The sequence below is a fragment of the Lycium barbarum genome, chromosome 6, assembly GCF_019175385.1.
Source record: "Lycium barbarum isolate Lr01 chromosome 6, ASM1917538v2, whole genome shotgun sequence".
NCBI lineage: Eukaryota > Viridiplantae > Streptophyta > Magnoliopsida > Solanales > Solanaceae > Lycium > Lycium barbarum.
The window spans coordinates 60,958,607-60,981,207 of record NC_083342.1 but is presented as its reverse complement, the minus strand read 5'-3'; positions in this window follow the sequence as shown (position 1 = coordinate 60,981,207).

The window sequence follows — 22,601 nt, the reverse complement described above, 5'->3', positions numbered from 1 at the left end:
AATACCTCGCCCTCCAGGGCGTGCAACTGATGGAGCAGAAGAAGAACCGGCGGCTGACCCTGTCTGCTGAGCAGCACTACCAGAACCGCTAGCCAATGGACAGTCTCTCATAAAGTGGCCCTGACCACCACACGAAAAGCAAGCTCCAGTCGCTCGGTAACACTCCCCGGGATGAGACTTTCCGCAATGAGGACAACGGGGCCTGGGTGGTCTGGCCTGGCTGGGACCCCTGGGTACCTGTGAACCTGCCACTCTGGAGCTCTGACCGGCCCCAGACGGTCCTGTACTATCGAATCTCCGGCTACCTGACTGAGTACCCCGGGCGGAAGGAGGAAAATATCTGTCAGACTGCTGCTGCTGCTGAGGCTGTCCGCCTCGAGAATCCCCTGAATAACCCACGGATCTAGCCCTCTTGGGCGACCTCCTGTCTCGATCTCTGCCAGCAGGATCAGATCTGCGACGGTCCTCCATACCCATCGCATAGGCCTGAAGCCGGGAAATGTCCATGTCTGCCTGCAATGATACTGCCATACAACTATCAACCAAATACCGGTCCAATCCCATAACATATCTGTGCATCCGATCGGACATATCTGCTACCACTGCCGGTGCATATCGGGCCAGAGAATCAAACTCAAGGTTATACTCGCGAACACTCCGACCCCTCTGCTGCAGACGTAAGAATCGATCAGCCCGAGCCCGCCGTAACTCTGGTGGCAAAAAGTGGCGGGTGAACGCTGTCACAAACTGATCCCAAGTGGCTGGAGGGGCACCCTCTCCTCTAGACAGCTCCCAAGTCTCGTACCAGTGGGTAGCCACATCTCGAAGCCGGTGCGAAGCCAGCTCAACTGACTCGGTCTCTGAAGCCCTGACCAAGTCCAGTGAGCGTCGCATCCCCCGAATAAAGTCGTGGGGGTACTCGTCGGGCTTAGACCCAAAGAACTCTGGAGGGCCACATAGCAAAAACTCCCGAACTCTCAGGCTGTCCCGCCTGTCATCATCATCGTCGTCCCTCCGCCCGCGTCTGCGAGCCTGCCCTGCTACCAGCGTAGTCAGCAACTGTACAGCCTCCCTCAGGGTCCGATCCTCCGCCCCTGGCTGAGGAGCTGGAGTCTCAGGTGCGGATACACGGACCTCTGGAGCTGCTGAAGGTCCTGCTCCAGGCTGTACTAGTGGGGGGTAGCAGACCCCTCAGAATGCGGCACATCCTCAGGCAAATCATAAACACGAGCCCGGGTAGCTCGCTGCGCCTGGCTAGTCTCCCCAATCCTCGCCTTGCCCTTCTGGGCCGCCGTTGCCTTCTTCGGAGGCATCACTGCAATCATAAAGGCGAGTCAGATCAAAATCATCCTAATAGCACAGCTCTATCGCACGATCTAAGATTCCAAAGAAAGTAACATCCTAAATGCCCTGTAGCTTCTCGTTTATAGATGTGGTGCACAGCACATCGATAAACAAGACTCTACGAGACACGGCCTGTAGACATTCCGAGGACAAACCGCTCTGATACCACTTTTGTCACGACCCAGCCCCGTGGGCCGCGACTGGCACCCTACCTGGGTACCCAGACCAAATCGCATATTCATTTCCGAATCCAAACTTATTTCAGAATTTTTCAAAAGTTATATCAAACATAATTTATATCGAAAATACGTCTTAAGCGGTCGTATCAAATCAAACTCAAACAAAGCGGCAGAAATAGGCATCGCCGGTCAAAATGCAAATATATACAGAAGGGCCATTTGGGGCCATCATATCAAACAGACCGCTTTAAGACCCGAAAACAAAATCAGACAACATACACATAGGACCCTCGCCCCACAAATATGACTACAGGCCTCTACGAATTCAAAACATAACATATGGCGAGACAGGGCCCCGCCGTACCCAAACTGTCAAATATACAAAGGATATATAGAGTAGAGGAGTCTGTACCAAGAGTGGACTCCGGACCCAGTAAGAGTACTCCGAAAGCAAGAAGTGAAGCCTACTGCGGAGGATCACCGATGTCTGCACCTGCGGGCATAAAACGCAGCCCCCGGAGAGAGGGGGTCAGTACGAAATATGTACTGAGTATGTAAAGCACGGAGTACAGAATTATGGATCAAAACCGAAAGCAAATCAAATGTCAAAGTGGGGTACAAACTGGTACGTCAAAATCTGTATCAAAATCATATACATATGTTTTATGCAAATAAAATCATGCAAACGCTTAAGAACGTGGTCGCCACTCCGACGCTGGCGCCACACACAGCATAACACCAGAAGGTTTCAAATCTCCGTACATCTCCGAACATAATCATAATCATCGGTGAGCATATCGCGTCCCGAGCCATATCACAGCATAACTCCAAACGGAACCGGGCCCTATGGCGAAGCCTCGGGAACCGTAACACAGCATACGGCCGAATTTATCATACAGCGCACGAATCAAAACCGGTCCGGGAACCGGTGAACGAAGTCATAATAAGGCACGAGCGGAGTCGTGAGCAAGCAAATGCAAATCGTATTTCAAAATAGTCTTTCAAAGCAAAGTGAACTCATAAGTCATTTTAGAATACAAAATAGTCGAATACTTAGCCGACATAAAGTTTCATTTTACAAAACGTTTCCAAAATGGTCCATATAGTTCGGAACATAGATTAGCGCATCGAATAGTCCAAACATACCCCGTAGGAGGATGTTCCAAAGATCGGAAGTGGTACTTTCAACTTTATTCTCAAAGGTGGCCCGAAGGGCAAATCGGGCATTTTGGGGTAGCGGACCCACCTCGAGTCGAAGTGAGGTGGCGAACATATTTTTTACGAGCAGTTATACGCCAAGGGTCGTACATAATCATTTCTAGGTTACCCGACCACATTTCGATAGCTTTCGGACGAATAGTGGCATTCTAGCCAAAAGGGAGCCTTTAGGCTTCAATCGAATTGAATGAATAGTAACTTTCCTGTGGATCGGGTTTCGAGGAGCAGAAATGCTCCGGAAGGTCTCATATTCAACTAACACCCTAAGATATGCCAAATAAAGAATTGGGAAGCTTTACATACCTCTCAGATGTCGTAAGCTCCTCCAAAAGTCCCGTCCCGTTTCGTCAAAAATCTGCAAATGGTCAAAGTTACCAAATGAGATTCTTAGGCTCAAAAATGCCTTTAACTCCATATTTGCCTACCGAAATTTCGGCAGCACTTCCCCTATAAATCTAACATCCCCGAGGCGTAGCTCGGCTCAAATTAACCAACCACAACAGCCCACACATCAACCAAACAATATAAACAACAATCAAGCCATTCTAGCTTTAAAGTTCTACATGATTTCTAAAGTTGGCAACTTCCATTCAAACTTTCAAAATCCCAATTCTATATTCACATAATTGTATTCATTTACCCATCCAACACTAGCCAAACACATTTCAAATTCAATCTAAGTCATACACGAAATTGCACCAAAATCAATAAATTTCCGTAATTCTTCAAAATATCAAAATTTCACGACGAACATTCTAACTAACGTCGTTTCATTCCGAATTCATCCATATCATTAAAAAGTCATATCTAAAGTCTCTAGTACCCAAAATATACATAAAGATACCAAGGATATACACTTTCCGATAATATCCGAATTCGTTTTCCACCGCCAATTTAATTCAACAATCACTCATTTACGATATAAGGATCACAACAACACATTATGCCAACTTAACCAAGATCAATTCAAGTCACTTCTTTCTTCCATAACTCACGGCCAAACACACTACACACACACACCCACGACTTTCTATTTACGTTAAAATTACGGGATCTCCATCTACTTCCAATGCTTAACACATTCACTTCAAATCTATAACATAAAAGGGACAAAATTCATACCTTTTCTTGAAACCCCGACTTGTCGCAAACGTCGATCTTACGCCAAACTAATTATACCCCGTTGGAGAGGGCCTTGAGTACTCCACAAATATGTGAAAACTTTGAATTTTGGATCATTAACCAAGCTTGGGAATTTTCTTTCTTTTTTTTTTTCTAGGTTCGGCCGAACCTCTCTTATGGGGTGTTCTTGATTTTTTTTTTGTTGATTTAATGAAAAATACAAAGTGTTGTGGATATATATCCTACTATGAGTCATGTGCTATGCACATGACATTAATACTATGGGTTTGGGCCTACACAAGGCCGGCCACCCTTCCATGGTTTGGGCCTCAATTTGTTGCATTTTTCCTTGGCCCAATTAGCTAAAGTCCCGTTTTGTAATTCCCGAAACTAATTTCCGAAATTCCAAATTTACCCTCGGCCTTTCCCAATGTCTTGACATTAAGAATTCCATAACCAACATAGTCATATTTACTAAAATCAAATTATGTCCTTCTAACACCCAAGTCGTAATTATTTCTCGATTTCCAATTATACGAAAACACGGGACATAACAGAAACGTATGTATTGTGTATAATTGATAGGAGAAAGCATGATTAGGTCTCCAAACTGTTACACCTTGGGAAATTCCCCGTACATGTACTGTGAATAGGAAAACGAAGGTCATGGCGTATACTACATGTCGATGAGTGAGGAATAGTAGTTGATAACCCCAAACGAGATTTCAAAACCATCCGAGACGAGGGAAGGAAGTTATTAAGGAAAGCGAGTCGTATGTTGTATATCGGATAAGAATAACGATCAACGATGTGGTGAGGGCATAATGGCGTCTTAGAGACATGCAATGACGTCCCTTAGATTGGTATTGAAGTGTTAAACGAGTGTTAAGAAGGTTCCGTAAGGATCGGGGATCAAACGAGTCGACGAGAACAAAAACGGAACCACTGGGCATTATACGGTCCAATCTACGGACCGTATAAATTATACCTGCCGTAGATTTGGCAATATAATTTGCCAAAGGAGGGACCAGCATACGGTCCGTATAAATAGTACGGACCGTTTGTTGGTCCGTATAAGTTGGCTCGGCCAGCTTTTAAGTTTAAGTGTAAGGGTCCATTTTATTTCATCCATTTCATTTCCCCCATTCTCCAACTCAAGAACTCTCTAGAAAAGTCACAAAACACTTCCACCACAAAAATACCAAGGAAATCAATGATCAACAACATCAAATTCATGAATCAAAGTGTATGAAACCCAAGTAGAGTTCATCTTCATCAAAGAAAATCAAAGGAGGTGAGATAGGGTTTTGGTGCTAGAGGAGTATTCTCATTCAAGGCTTGTTGAACTATCATCTAAGATAAGTTTCATGACTTTAGCATGTTGTTTAAGTTATTAGAAGGCTAAGAAGCTTGAATTGTAGAAGGACATGGAAAGTGGGTCTTGAATGAGTGAATAGAGTCACCATTGAATGATAATGGAATGGAATCATGAAAGTTGGTACGTTATGATTATGAATATGCTATAAATGATGTTTAGACCATGAGATAAGTATTATACATGAGAAAATGCGATAATGAGCTAAAACCATTAAATATGGAAACAAATTGGAGAAAAATGGTGGATTTCTCTTAATGTGTATGAGCGAGGAATGTTGATACTATATTGTGAGTGTTGTTGTAAATGTTTGGGAGATGAAATAAAACATGGGAAAAGTAGTAGAAACAAAGGAGATGCTGCCCAATTTTCTCTAGAAATAATGATGCGTTCTTATGGTCGATTGACTAATTATAATGTGCATTCTCTCGTGAAGGTAGTGACGTGATACTGAAAGGAGAACGAGTGAACGATAGCGAAACTAAGCGACAAAGGTATGTGAGGCTAGTCCTTTCTTTCTAATTGCATGAATCCTATATCATGAATTCCTTTCCTCTTCAGGAGTTCCTATATTCCGGAAAGCTAAAAGCCTATATCCATAAGTGCTCATATAAGATAAAGAGATATGATATGATGGTGCCATGTTGATAATGATGTTATTTATTGCTCACACTCACCTTATGTACTACTTCCTTCAAAGTGAGGCAGAATATTCATATATGTCCATAATGGAATCGAGGGTTCACGACCTTACGTCACCTCGATAGAGTGCAGTTGTCTAGAGTCTTTATGCATGTGTGATGACAAGTATATTTTGATAAGCATATTATTATAAGCATTTTCTGATGAGCATGTCACGATTGCATCACACCGGGCCTAGTTGGCCGGGCAGTCACCGCCAAGGCGGGTAGCTATACGGATACACCATGACCTTTTGGCATGGGCAGACACCACTAGTGGGCGGCATGAGATGCTACCCCGGACGTGGGAGGCCTGGACGCGGGCTAATGTTATTGATTATCACACCGTTCCGACATGGATGGGTAGCTTACATATAGTGCATACATGACATGATAATGAGTATGAGTGAGACAGCATGCATTACTTCCTTTATGATGGTCATTCGGATCCAGATGTTCATATTGATGTTTTCATTATACTATTGTTGTCTTTCTTCATTGTTTACGCCTCTCATACTAAATACAATATTCGTACTGACGTCCGTTTTCTTTGGACACTGTGTTCATGCCCACAGGTAGACAGTGAGGCGAGCTTGATCCAGAATCTTAGGAGCTGTCAGCTAATTGGAAGCACTCCATTGTCCGGAGGTGCTTATGATTATTCTTTTGTTATATATGCATATTTTGGGCACGACGGGGTCTTGTTCCGTCTATGTATACAGTATGTCAGTAGAGGCTCGTAGATACGCAGTGTGGGTTAGATGGTCTCACAAGATGTTATCATATATATTTATTTTTGATGGCCGAGAGGCAAATGTACATAAAGCATCTATGTTTCTATATAAAATATGTTTTCCTATAATTTCATGTACAAGTTGATAAAAAGGGCATTAAATTTGTAAGATGAGTAGTAGACCAAGCGGTGCTTGGTGGCTAGCTCCGGGTACCCGTCGCGGCCCCTAGCTGGGTTGTGACACAAGTGGTATCAGAGCAGTTCATCCTAGGAAGTGTCTACGAGTCGTGTCTAGTAGAGTCTTGTTTATGGTGTGTTGTGCGCCACACTAATAAATAAGAGGCTACAAGGCATTTAGGAAAACGACCGTCTTTCTTCTTATGAGATCGTGCGATAGAGCCATGTCTAAGATTATATTCCTCCTAAAAGTGTGTCATGATTTTAGAAAAATGCCGCCAAAGCGAAAATCTACAGCTGCCCAGAAGGGCAAAGCTACGACGAAGAGGCGGGCAGAAGGAGAGCCTCCGGCGAATGTAGAGGAGGGCGAATAACAAAATGAGGCCTCGCCCAATGTAGAAGAGCAAGGAGGAGCCTCAGTTCCAATTCCTCCCCCAGTTACTTCGGGTCAACAAGTGACCGAAGTTATTCCTCTATTAACGCAATTGGTTGCCGCCCAGGCACAGCGGCAGAGTGCGGGCCCGAGTGATCGTTCAGCCAGTATGAGAGCCCGTGATTTCCTGACTCTTAATCCTCCAGAATTTTTCGGGTCGAAGCCGGATGAGGACCCACAAGGCTTTATCGATGAGATGTTGAGGACGCTGAAACTTATGCATGCTACTGAGATCGAGTCGGTAGAGTTGGCTTCTTATAGACTCCGCGATGTGGCGGTATTGTGGTATAACAACTGGATAGCGTCAAGATCAGAAAGGGAACCTCCTCCTGTTTGGCAAGAGTTTGTTGATGCTTTAATTCGCCACTATTTACCGCCCAAGGTCCGCCGAGCTAGAGTGGACAGGTTTTTGAATCTGAAGTAGGGAAGCATGAGTGCTCGGGAATATAGTATGCAGTTTAATTCTCTGGCCAGGTATGCCCCGACTATGGTGACCGACATGGGCGATCGTGTACACAGATTCGTGAGTGGTCTGGGGCCACATTTGTTTAGAGATTGTCTGACGGCCTCTTTGCAAGACGGGATGGATATTTCCCGAATACAGGCACATGCTCAAAATCTTGAAGAACGACAATATCTACAGACAGGTGATCGTGATAATGACAGAAGGCAAGGTAAGAGGGCTAGGTCTATGGGGGAGAGCAGTGAATATAGAGGGGGATCGAGACAGATGCATTCCTGGCACTCAGGTCAGTCAGTGACTAGTGCGCCTCCCAGATTCTCAGATAGGAGGATCGATCATTCTTTTCAGACAGGACAGGGCCAGAGTTCGAGGCCCTCAGATTCTCTTACGTTACTCCGTATGTCGCGGATTGTATTGGGGTGAAACCCGAGCCCATTAAACCTTTTGAGGTATTCACTCCGATTGGTGATCCGGTAATAGCAAGGAAAGTGTACAAAAATTGTGTCATTGTGATATGTGATCGCCAGACTAAAGCCGATTTGATTGAGCTTGAAATGATAGATTTCGATGTAATTATGGGTATGGAATGGTTGGCCTCATGTTATGCTAATGTTGATTGCCGAGCAAAAATGGTTCGATTCCAATTTCCGGGAGAGCCAGTACTTGAATGGAAGGGTAACACGGCATCTCCAGAGGGTAGGTTTATTTCCTACCTTAAGGCAAGAAAGATGATAGCTAAGGGATATATTTATCATCTAGTTCGGGTTCATGACACCGAGGCAAGGTCGCCAGCTTTTCAATCCGTTCCGGTAGTGAATGAATTCCCAAATGTATTTCCAGACGAACTACCAGGTCTTCCTCCTGAGAGGGAAATTGACTTCACTATTGATTTATTGCCGGACACTGAGCCCATTTCTATTCCTCCTTATCGAATGGCTCCAGCAGAATTGAAGGAGCTGAAGGCACAGTTGAAGGATTTGCTTGAAAAGGGGTTTTCATAAGGCCCAGTTCATCGCCGTGGGGAGCACCAGTCTTGTTAGTGAGAAAGAAGGACGGATCTCTACGGATGTGTATTGATTACAGACAGTTAAACAAGGTAACAATAAAGAACAAGTATCCCCTCCCCAGAATTGACGATTTGTTTAACCAATTACAGGGTCCGAAGTGGTTCTCTAAGATAGTTCTGAGATCTGGTTATCATCAAGTGAGAATTAGGGAAGAAGATATTCCCAAAATCGCTTTCAGAACGAGGCATGGCCACTATGAGTTTCGAGTGATGTCGTTTGGGTTGACGAATGCTCCGGCAGTGTTTATGAATCTAATGAATAATTTGTTCAGGCCATTTCTGGATCTCTTTGTGATAGTATTTATTGACGATATTCTAGTGTATTCCCGCACATAATCAGAACATGCAGATCACTTGCGAATTATCCTTGGAGTTCTTCGAGCCCTAAAATTATATGCAAAATTCTCAAAGTGCGGGTTTTGGCTAAATTATGTGGCATTCCTGGGTCATACTATTTCAGATGATGGCATACGACTTGACACTCAGAAAATAGAAGCTGTGAAGACTTGGCCAAGGCCTACAACGCCTACAGAAGATCGTAGTTTTCTGGGTTTGGCAGGTTATTATAGAAGGTTTGTAGAGGGTTTTTCATCTATTTCAGCTCCATTGACGAAGCTAACCTAGAAGTCGGCAAAATTTCAGTGGGACGATGCATGCGAGCGTAGTTTCCAAGAGTTGAAGGACAGGTTGACTTCAGCTCCAGTACTAACACTTCCAGAAAGGCCAGATGGCTATGTTGTGTATTGTGATGCTTCTGTTGTGGGACTAGGATGTGTATTAGTGCAGCATGGGAAACTTATTGCATACGCTTCAAGACAGTTGCGGAAACATGAGAAGAATTATCCAACCCATGATCTCGAATTGGCCGCGATTATTCATGCCTTAAAGATATGGAGGCATTATTTGTATGGTGTGCACGTCGATATCTATACAGATCACAAGAGTCTCCAACATATTTTCAAACATAAGGAGTTGAACCTGCGGCAGAGGCGGTGGTTAGAATTGTTTAAAGACTATGATGTGGACATTTTGTACCACCCTGGAAAAGCTAATGTAGTAGCCGATGCGCTTAGCCGTCGATCAATGGGTAGCTTATGTGAAGTTCCTCCAGAAAAGAAGGAGATGGTTCGCAAGCTCCATCGATTAACAAGTCTTGGAATACGTGCAATTGATTCGGGTAATACAGGTATCAACATTAATGACCCTACAGTTTCATTCTTGAATATAGAAGTGAAGGAACGACAATATGAAGATTCTCAATTAAGTCGATACCGAGACCTGTCTCTTGAAAAGTAAAAGCCTCCATTTGAAGTTTCCGTAGATGGGATCCTTAGATATCGAGGCAGGCTATGTGTACCGGATGTAGAAAAATTGCGCCAACGGATTTTAGAGGAAGCACACTATTCTCGGTATTCTATTCATCCCGGTGCAACTAAAATGTATCATGACCTCAAATTGATATACTGGTGGGATGGCATGAAGAGGGACATAGCAGATTTTGTGCCACAATGTCCGAATTGCCAACAGGTAAAAGCCGAACATCAGAAGCCAGGGGGCATGTTGCAAGGAATGGAAATTCCTACTGGGAAATGGGAAGTGATCAACATGGATTTAATTTTGGGATTAACCCGTTCCCGTGGCAGGTATGATTCAATATGGGTGATCATTGACAAACTCACAAAAGCAGCTCATTTCCTCCCAGTCAGAACCACGTATTCGGCAGAAGAGTATGCCAGGTTGTATCTAAAAGAAATTGTGCGACTTCATGGAATTCCTTTGGCCATTATTACAGACAGAGGGGCACAGTTTACAGCCAAGTTTTGGAAGTCCTTTCAAGAAGGTCTAGGTACTCAAGTTAAGCTCAGCACGGCGTTTCATCCACAGACCGACGGGCAAGCCGAGCGCACTATTCAGACCTTGGAAGATATGCTACGAGCATGTGTGCTGGACTTTGGTGGTAGTTGGGATGAGCATTTGCCCTTTATTGAATTTTCCTATAACAACAGCTATCATTCCGGTATTCAAATGGCTCCGGATGAAGCTTTGTACGGAAGGAAATGTAGATCTCCAATTGGATGGTTTGAAACCGGAGAAACACAATTGATAGGCCCCGACTTGATCCAACAAGCAGTCGAAAAGGTTAAAGTGATTCGAGACCGACTGTTAACAGCCCAAAGTCGTCAAAAGTCTTATACGGACAACCGCCGACGAGACTTGGAATTTCAAGCTAATGACTGGGTATTTTTGAAACTCTCGCCTATGAAAGGAGTAATGAGATTTGGTAAAAAGGGGAAGTTGAGTCCAAGATACATTGGACCTTATCGAATCATCCGTAAGGTGGGTCGAGTAGCCTATGAACTGGACTTGCCCTCAGAGCTCGAGTCCGTACACCCAATTGTTCATGTTTCAATGCTCTACAAGTGTATCGGAGAACCCACAAGAATAGTTCCGATGGATGATGTCCAGGTGACAAAAAAATTGACATATGAAGAAGTGCCGGTTGCATTCCTAGATAGACAGGTGTGAAGGCTTCGGAATAAAGAGGTCGCTTCAGTCAAGGTTCTATGGCGAAACAACAACAAGGAAGAAATTACTTGGGAAGCGGAAGAGAAGGTGAAGGCTAAATATCCGCATCTATTCCAATCTCCAGAAGCGGTTCGTGATGACACGCTGAGATCGCAAGGTATGTATACTTACTTTTATGCTTTTGGTTGTGTGTGGCCATAGATATGTTGATATGGTGATGTAGCCCTGTGAGGCAATGATATTATGGGTTGTTGTGACAGGTTGGTAGTGTCAAATTACAGGGGAAACTCCGGCGAAATTTTTGTAGAATCTCGACTGTTTAACATTCGAGGACGAATGTTCGAAAAGGGGGGAAGAATGTTACACCTTGGGAAATTCCCCGTACATGTACTGTGAATAGGAAAACGAAGTTCATGGCGTATACGACATGTCGATGAGTGAGGAATAATAGTTGATAACCCCAAACGAGATTTCAAAACCATCTGAGACGAGGGAAGGAAGTTGTTAAGGAAAGCGAGTCGTATGTTGTATATCGGATAAGAATAACGAGCAACGATGTGGTGAGGGCATAATGGCGTCTTAGATACATGAAATGACGTCCCTTATATTGGTATTGAAGTGTTAAACGAGTGTTAAGAAGGTTCCATAAGGATCGGGGATCAAACGAGTCGACGAGAACAATAACGGAACCATTGGCATTATACGGTCCAATCTACGGACCGTATAAATTATACCAGCCGTAGATTTGGCCGTATAATTGGCCAAAGGAGGGACCAGACACCGGGCCAAATGTACTCCCATACATACGGTCCGTATAAATAGTACGGACCGTATGTTGGTCCGTATAAGATGGCTCGGCCAGCTTTTAAGTTTAAGTGTAAGGGTCCATTTTATTTCATCCATTTCATTTCCTCCATTCTCCAACTCAAGAACTCTCTAGAAAAGTCTCAAAACACTTCCACCACAAAAATACCAAGGAAATCAATGATCAACAACATCAAATTCATGAATCAAAGTGTATGAAACCCAAGTAGAGTTCATCTTCATCAAAGAAAATCAAAGGAGGTGAGATAGGGTTTTGGTGCTAGAGAAGTATTCTCATTCAAGGCTTGTTCAACTATCATCTAAGGTAATTTTCATGACTTTAGGATGTTGTTTAAGGTATTAGAAGGCTAAGAAGCTTGAATTGTAGAAGGACATGGAAAATGGGTCTTTAATGAGTGAATATAGTCACCATTGAATGATAATGGAATGGAATCATGAAACTTGGTACGTTATGATTATGAATATGCTATAAATGATGTTTATACCATCAGATAAGTATTACACATGAGAAAATACGATAACGAGCTAAAACCATTAAATATGGAAAACAATTGGAGAAAAATGGTGGATTTCTCTTAATGTGTATGAGCGAGGAATGTTGATACTATATTGTGAGTGTTGTTGTAAATGTTTGGGAGATGAAATAGAACATGGGAAAAGTAGTAGAAACAAAGGAGATGCTGCCCAATTTTCTCTAGAAATAATGATGCGTTCTTATGGTCGATTGACTAATTATAATGCGCATTCTCTCGTGAAGGTAGCGACGTGATACTGAAAGGAGAACGAGTGAACGATAGCGAAACTAAGCGACAAAGGTATGTGAGGCTATTCCTTTATTTCTAATGGCATGAATCCTATATCATGAATTCATTTCCTCTTTTGGAGTTCCTATATTCCGGAAAGTTAAAAGCCTATATCCATAAGTGCTCATATAAGATAAAGAGATATGATATGATGGTGCCATGTTGATAACGATGTTAGTTATTGCTCACACTCACCTTATGTACTACTTCCTTCAAGGTGAGGCAAAATATTCATATATGTCCATAATGGAATCGAGGGTTCACGACCTTACGTCACCTCGATAGAGTGTAGTTGTCTAGAGTCTTTATGCATGTGTGATGACAAGTATATTTTTATAAGCATATTATTATAAGTATTTTATGATGAGCATGTCACGATTGCATCACACCAGGCCTAGTTGGCCGGGCAGTCACGGCCAAGGCGGGCAGCTATACGGATACACCATGACCTTTTGGCATGGGCAGACACCACTAGTGGGCGGCATGAGATGGTACCCTGGACGTGGGAGGCCTAGACGCGGGCTAATGTTATTGATTATCACACCGTTTCGACATGGACGGGCAACTTACATATTATGCATACATGACATGATAATGAGTATGAGTGAGACAGCATGCATTACTTCCTTTATGATGGTCATTCGGATCCAGATGTTCATATTGATGTTTTCATTACATTGTTGTTGTCTTTCCTCATTTTTTACGCCTCTTATACTCAGTACAATATTCGTACTGACGTCCGTTTTCTTTGGACGTTGTGTTCATGCCCATAGGTAGACAGGGTGGCGAGCTTGATCTAGAATCTTAGGAGTTGTCAGCTGATTGGAAGCACTCCATTGTCCGGAGGTGCTTATGATTATTCTTTTGGTATATATGCATATTTTGGGCACGACGGAGTCTTGTTCCGTCTATGTATACAGTATGTTGTCAGTAAAGGCTCGTACATACGCAGTGTGGGTTAGATGGTCTCACAATATGTTATCATATATATATATTTTTGATGGCCGAAAGACAAATGTATATAAAAAGCATCTATGTTTCTATATAAAATATGTTTTCCTATAATTTCATGTACAAGTTGATAAAAGGGCATTAAATGAGTAAGATGAGTAGTAGACCAAGAAGTGCTCGGTGGCTAGTTCCGGGTACCCGTCGCGGCCCTTAGCTGGGTCGTGACACAGACATGGTGCTTTGGTTGGATATTAGCTAGATTGGTATAACTTCTGATTTTGTGGGCTCGTCGCCATTACTTTATATACTGAAATAGGAGGTATAGTTGTATTCACACTGTGGTGATTCGGGATGCATTTTTATTAGGTTGATTGTTGTTGATGGTGGCTCATTGCCCTATTTTTGTGATTAGACGTATTAACTAGATTGTTGTGTTGTACTCAATTCTCTCTTATTGTGAAACACATCTTCGGAGAAAGGAAGGTTAATGAGTTTAGACTTGGATTGTGATATATATTTATGATAGTACTTAGAATGAAAACTTGATGTATGATTTATTGTTGATGATAATATGTAGAAAAATGGAGCATCTTGGTGATATAGGACTTAGTTATGAGGCGTACTTGCTATATGTGGAAGTAAAGAGGGACATAGACTCTTATGTTGGTTAAGACGGTTGGTATAATTCATTTCATGGTTGAGTTGATCTAAGTCTTGATATGACTTGTGGCTTTGTGACTTGTACCTTCACTGTTACTTTATTGGTTTGCATTGATTTACCATATTTACACTCATTTATGCATTCATGCACTCATACATGATGGAAATGGTTCAGAAACGTTTCATGAAAGACTTTGGCATGATGCCTTGTGTTTGACATTGATATTGCTAATTGTTCATAGTCCATGCATACTAATGAACTGGAATATGCGGAGACATACATTGTGATGTGAAATTAGTAAAGAAGTTAATATAATCTTCTTGTTGAACTTTTGATACTATTTGATGCTAGTTATGAGCTCGTGGTCCGAGGCTCGTTCCGGAAACGAGTGTAACATGATGTGAAGCCGCGTTCGAGGTTCTTTCCAGAGCGGAGGGTTTATGGCTCGGGTTCAATGAGTATCCGGAACGAGTGGTACATGGACACCATGGGTCCCCTGCAGGTCATGACTACTGAGTAATAACTTCACCTAGCATGTGTGTACAGTGTGTATTTGGCCAGTGCATTGCATGCACTTCATCATATTTTGCATTACACATCATTACATTTTATTCTGCATTATGATGTTTGTTTGGTTCTTATATTGGTATGGATGTTGAATGTCTATTGTGATATAAATATGATCATTGACTGAGTTAAATTATGGATTAGTGACTCTACCTAGGGTCAGAACTTGGACTTGTGATTATCAGGTGAGATTAATGAAACTTGACAGAATTATGGTTTAGAAGCTTCATCTTAGGTTTTGACTCCGTTATGGGATATTCTGTGACTTGGATTTGAGTGTTAAGTGCCTATCTGGTTATTTTGTTGATTTTATACTTGTATGTGTGAACTAATCTTAATTGGCCTATGATGCTTACCGGTACATAGTGTTTGTGCTGATACTACCTTGTTGCACCCTTTTTGAGTGCAGATTGTGTTCTAGAGATTTCATCCACACTACATCTCTAGCTTGAAGCTTGTTTACTCGATCAAATTCGAGGGTGAGCTTCTATTCATGCCATGCCACCTGAAGATCTCTCTTTCCAGATGTCTACTTTCATTCCAGACATTATTTGTTATTATATTTCAGATATACTGCATTCTTCAGACATTGTTGGTTAGAGTTCTTGCACAATGACTTTTAGATTTTGGGGGTGTAATAGTTAAGACTTCCGCACTTATATTATCTATTAATTATTACTTGTTTTATTTATTTATTCATTCACCTATCTGTTGAATGTAAATAAATGATTAAAGAAGTTGAAATTATCTAATGATTAATGGGTTAATAAGTAAGGGTTCGCCTACTAGTGATAATAAGGTAGGTGCCCGCACGATCGGTAATTAGGGTCGTGACAATTCCAGACAAAATTTTGGGGTTATTATTACTTCCGCACTTATTGTTCATGTGAATTGAATGTGTTAGCTAAATCAAAGTTTATATCCGCATAATTCTTTTAAATGACTAAAATGATTTGGGAATGGTTGTCTGGCTGGTATGACAGTGTAGGTTCCATCACGATTCACGAATTGGGCAGAGCCTTGGGATACTGGTCTTACAAGTACAAGAGCATGTCTAGTAGAGTCTTACGGATCGGTATGATGAGCTCCGTACTTATCTGAGAGAGGCTATAAGACATTAGGAAACTTCCAATTCTTTCATTCTTTCATGCTACTTCTTCAAATTGGTATGTAGTTGATTCCAGTTGGTATATGAATTTCCTTCTCTTATTCTCCCTCGAATGGTGGAAGCTCGTTCCTAAGTTCTTATGCGAGCGGTTTTGTTATGACATGGCTTGGTATAGTACTAGATGTGTGGGATGGTGGTTAAGACTCAGACGTGCGACTAAGTTTAGTACCCAGCCATGACTTGAGGTTTCAGTTGTGTGGGATGGTGGTTAAGACTCGTTCATTGTGGCGATTTTCTCGAGAGATGCTATAAAGGGTCACATGATCTCCACATTTTCTGTCTTGGGTTGCTCAGAAGTCGCAGAAGTGTATTTATGACTTAACAAGAATGATTTGTTTGGTTTTGGGAATAAGTTTCAACTTAGGCAGGGTAGTATAATGGTGTGCGTGGCACGAGTATAAGTTCGGTAAGGATCATTGGATTTAGGCAAAAGTATAGTGACCGCGTATAATAAAGAAGATAAGTTGAGAATAAGGACATGAAGGATTACTTTTGTGGGAAATGCGTAGCAAAGTAAGATTTCTTAGGGTATTTGGGTATGAGTACTTTCGTGTTAATGGGACGAAGGCGTAAGAAAGAGGATTTGGATAGAGTAATATCCGCTATTAAGAAGAGAACAATTGGTATTTGATGTGCCCGTCTGGTTAAGGTTACAATTTGTACAAGCATGGATTTCGTATTCGGCCGTGAAAAGTTAAGTTGGGCTTCGACGTGACTATGTGGTTTGTGGGTTCTTTTAGGAAGGTGGTTATCAGTTTTAGACCGGAAGGCAATGTTACTGGTGACGAGTGGAGACATAGGATGTTGGGTAGTTGTGATTCTGGTCCTTCAGTAAAGGGTATGTTAACCGGGTCGTCATGTTTAGAGGAATGATAAGGATATCATGGAATCGAGAGCTAGTGGATTTGAGAATTATGTTGCGGTCATGCATGGTGGAATAGACATAAGGGTTTAGTGTCGAGTAGGTATGTTTGGGTTATTTTTGCTCCCAAACGCACACGCAAGTATACGTAGTCGTACAAGTAATATAGGATTTAAAGTCCAGATATCGTACCCACAGGGACTTATGATTAACTATTTACTAAATTAAGCTAATGCTAATTATCTAAACAAGAAATAAAATCCAAATTTATAGTTATGAAATAAATAAAAATAAAAAGAAATAAAATAATGAACTTCAACCAAGAAAGAGCGGATTTTTATCGGAGAAGAGATAGATCTAGGGCTATGACCACTAACAATCCAGTTGAGTCTTCAAATCATTCTACCTATGGGTTACTAGTTGACGCGTTAATTATAATTTTGTGAGTATCTTCCGAGTTGCTCAAAAGCTTGTAGATGCTACTATAACGCTTATATCCCTATGGTCGCCAGAGGTAACAAGAACACATTTACTTCTCTGTATTCAACTAAGCAAGGCTAAAGGGTATAGTCATATCCTCATTAGCGAAATGATTAATCGAACAAGCTCTATTTATTCTTACTACGCATGCAAATTCCCTATCCCTAGTTCAATTCACACGCCACATATAGTGTCTAATTAGTGATCAAGTAATTAAACAATTAAGACCAAGAATAAATAAATAACCCAAAGATGGAAAATCAATAGATAGAAACGATAATCTAACGTCAACTTTCATGTTTGTGTCAAAGCCCTAGAACTAAAGAGTTTAGCTCCACATAGACATGGAGGAAAAACAAAAAATCATCCGAATAAAAATGTCAAAATAAGTATTACAGAGAAAAGAAGGTAAAACCCTGTAAATACGGCCTCCATGGCGGCTCCAAACTCTCTCTAGGTCAAAAGTTCTGAACTAAAGGTTTCAAGTTTTCCAAAGTTATCCCAAAGTTCTGTAAAAACCCTGTAGAATATGAATTTATAGGGTACCAAAAGGCCTGGGATTTTAAAAACCGATTCCAACTTGGACCGGGAAAAACTCAAGGACTGCAGAATAAAATTCATAGAGCGTCACTGTGCACAATGGTAGTGCAACGTGTGAAGAACACAACTACTTCTGCCAACGTTCTTTTTCTCTTCTTTGAAATTGAATTCACTTGCACTTTGATCTGCCCCTAATCATTATCAATGATGACCCCAATTATTAGGCCACTAATATTTGTCTCCACTCTTTTTTTTTCCTTTTTTTTCTTTCACTTTTTATTCAATTTTTGCTCCAAATCTCTTCGTCTTTACACCGCTTTATTCCTACACAGTAAAGTATAATATTAAGCACAAAGAAATATAATTAATACTCAAAAGACAATTAAAAGTATTAAATGTGAGGCAACTAATAGCTAAATATATGCATTTTAGGCCAAACATCACCACCCCACACTTAAAATCTTGCTCATTCTCGAGTAAGCATTAAAATCACTCTCAATAAATCAGGCCTAGGAACACCACCACTTTGATTGATACCAACAATAAGGACCTATAGCAACTCACAACATCAAATTTACATTTCCTGATCATCATGCAAGATATACCAGTCAACAAGCAAACAACAAACTTCTAACCTCTTAATCTCAAAGATGGACTCTAACACATCAAATTTAAGCTCGCTCGCCCACTCTATCAAAGAAATCTAATAACATCACCTATCTATCATGAAACAAGTGCCCTCACAAGAAGAAACAGTCCACACACTCAAATCGAAGAATCGAATGTAAATGAAGGACTTAGCATCAAAGCACAACTCTCGCACTCATAAAGGAATTCACGTGTATGCACAAAGAACCATAGGCTTGCCCATTATGTACATCTCCACTAATTAAGTGTGCTCGAATAGAATCAAATAGGACTTTAACGGGTTGTAATGTTGGCTAGGGGACGGTTAGGACAACTATATGATAGTGACTTATACTTCCCTATGCATTTTGCACTTTTAGGCTTCAACACCCATTATTTTCTTCTCTTAACTTTATTTTCCAGCCCTCTCTTCATCAATTATTTCACAAGTATTGCTCATCATATTAAGAATGCTTCAATTTTTTTCTTCAGCAATTCTTTTTCATTTTTTTTTCAGGTCACATTCTTTCAAAGAGGACCTTTTTATCACTTTGCAGCTATCATTGGTCCCCATTTTTCACTTGACCACCTCTGTTCTTCAGATTTATCAATTAATATCACAATCTATGCTACAGTGCTCATGGAAGCACGGTGCAAAACTAGGGATTCAACAAAAAAGATCAAGGCAAAAATACAGCTAACAAACGAAAGGCTACAGGCTCAAAGGGCTAACTAGTGGTATAATATCTGAAAAAGCTAAAATTTACAAGACATATCAAAGAAAGCCTATAATCATCTTCTAAACAGAGCAACACTTTTTATTTCGCTTCAATAACATGCAGGGCAAGTTCTAGACTAAGATGCAAAACATGGAATATATGCACGAAATCCTCACCTCACATGGCACAAGTCTCAATCAAGATGGATCAATTCTACTCTAGGACATATAAGATCATGACGAACTACACAATAAGAATAAGCTATATACAGAGTCACAACCATGAGTCTAGGTGTCAGAAAGTCTGCTATGTTTTTTTTCATTACTCAAGCACTCACAGGAAAATACTACTCAATCTCAGGCCCAAATATGCTAGTATCAACCAAGTCAAAAGTTCTTTCTTCTCTATCCTTTACTACTCCTAAAACAACTAATCCTAAAAACCAAAAACAATTACCCGGTTCAAAGGCCCTCCCTGGGGAAAGAACCGAGGCCATAAGAAAACCCAATGGGTGGATGATGAATGCCACTAATGAGGGACTTAAGAAGTTACTAAAGAAAATCAAAAATCTTTTTCGAATTTTTCCTTTTTTTTTTCGACACTAAGACTCAAAACTAATAATAATAAAAAAAATCCTAAGGCATATTAAATCATCATCCTCATCCTTACAAGGGACGTATCCCCCCCCCCCTCCCCCCCTCCCACACACACACATAAAAATTATGCAACACCCTCAGTGCATATAGATGGAAAAATTAAGGCAAGAAATACTCCCTGGGGCCCTCTAGGGCCTAGCTAGCAACATGCTCTCATCATTAAGGGTCGGCACGACCCCACACTTAAGCTCAAACATGCTCCTCAGCTTTCAACTTTGGGTACTCAGACTTCCCCTAATCTGCAAAACAAAAACAAAACAAAACAAAACGTGACACTATAAAAATAAAAATCTATAATTATTACACATTGGGTTGCCTCCTAATAAGCGCCTTAGTTAACGTCGTGGCACAACGTGAATCAGCTTCACCACTTTTCCCTCCACTTTGAGGATATGAATTGCGCCCCTAATTTTGCATCAAATTTTCTGCTCCGCTCTTGGGGTGATGGTGTAAAAATAAAAGAACCAAGCAATAAGTGTCGCATCTTGCACTTCTTGGCCTTTAAGTGAGGAATGTAATTTTGTCTCTTTGGTGTGGCAAATTTCAGGATGTAAGGCTCTTGTTCCTCATCTATACACATCTTCACCGGCTTAGAGGGCTCGATTTTCATGTCACCAACAAAACATAATGTAGAAAAATGTTTAGAACGAGGACCAACATGCCCCAACTCTAAAACTGCATTATTTATGACATCCTCACTTTTGTACACTTCCTCAACATAGGTATCATCAACAAGGATCTGATCGAATGGTTGGAATTCCTCTATTTGCTCTACAAGTTGGCTAGTATCCACAACAATTGGTGGTTGGGCATCAGACGCCTCAACCTTTTTATTTATTTGAGCCTGTAGGTCATAGATGTCTGAGCCAAATTAGTCTATCTCTTATCCTAACTTTGTTATTTCTTCCATGAAGTATGTCATGTCATTGGTAATTTCATCAAGATAATCCCCCCATACCTCTAATCGATGAGCTCAAACCAATAGCCAAGTATCACTCACAACATCCACTTTGTGAAAATCACTTGAGAGACTAGAACAACACTTAGGACACTCTTTCCACTGACCACCACACTGGTTAAAAAAGTTCCAGTCATAGAATTTAGAAGGGTCACACATCACATCCCGTATGAGCCAAATTTTAGAACAATTTTCCCATAACTGGGGTCCTCCACAAAGTGCACAAAAATCATTAAAACATGAATACCCAACATTTAATAAATTTTCGTTCAAAGATGCCATATCAAGAAAAATACCAGAATATTAAACAAACAAAAAAACTTGAATAGACAAAAGTCTAATCTAGATAAACAATTAATTTCGAAGTCCCCGGCAACGGCACCGAAAACTTGTTACTCCCAAACGCACACGCAAGTATACGTGGTCATACAAGTAATATGGGATTTAAAGTCTAGATATCGTACCCACAGGGACTTATGATTAACTATTTACTGAATTAAACTAATGCTAATTATCCAAACAAGAAATAAAATCAGAATTTAAAGTTATGAACTAAATAAAAATAAAATAAAATAACGAATTTCAGCCAAGAAAGAGCGGATTTTTATCGGAGAAGAGATAGATCTAGGGCTATGACCACTAACAATCTAGTTGAGTCTTCAAATCGTTCTACCTATGGGATACTAGTTGACGGGTTAATTATAATTTTGTGAGTATCTTCCGAGTTGCTCAAAAGCCTGTAGATGCTACTATAACGCTTATATCCCTATGGTCGCCAGAGGTAACAAGAACGCATTTACTTCTCCGTATTCAACTAAGAAAGGCTAAAGGGTATATTCCTATCCTCATTAGTGAAATGATTAACCAAACAAGCTCTATTTATTCTTACTACGCATGCAAATTCCCTATCCCTAGTTCAATTCACACGCCACATATAGTGTCTAATTAGTGATCAAGTAATTAAACAATTAAGACCAAGAATAAATAAATAACCCAAAGATGGAAAATCAATAGATAGAAACGATAATCAAACGTCAACTTTCATGTTTGTGTCAAAGCCCTAGAACTAAAGAGTTTAGCTCCACATAGACATGGAGGAAAAACAACAAATCATCCGAATAAAAATGTCAAAATAAGTATTATAGAGAAAAGAAGGTAAAACCCTATAAATACGGCCTCCACGGCGGCTCCAAACTCTGTCTAGGTCAAAAGTTCTGAAGTAAAAGTTTCAAGTTTTCCAAAGTTATCCCAAAGTTCTGTAAAAAAAAACCCTGTAGAATATGAATTTATAGGGTACCAAAAGGCCTGGGCTTTTAAAAACCGATTCCAACTTGGACCGGGAAAAACTCAAGGACTGCAGAATAAAATTCATAGAGCGTCATTGTGCGCAATGCCAGTGCAACGCGTGAAGAACGCAACTGCTTCTGCCAACGTTCTTTTTCTCTTCTTTGAAATTGAATTCACTTGC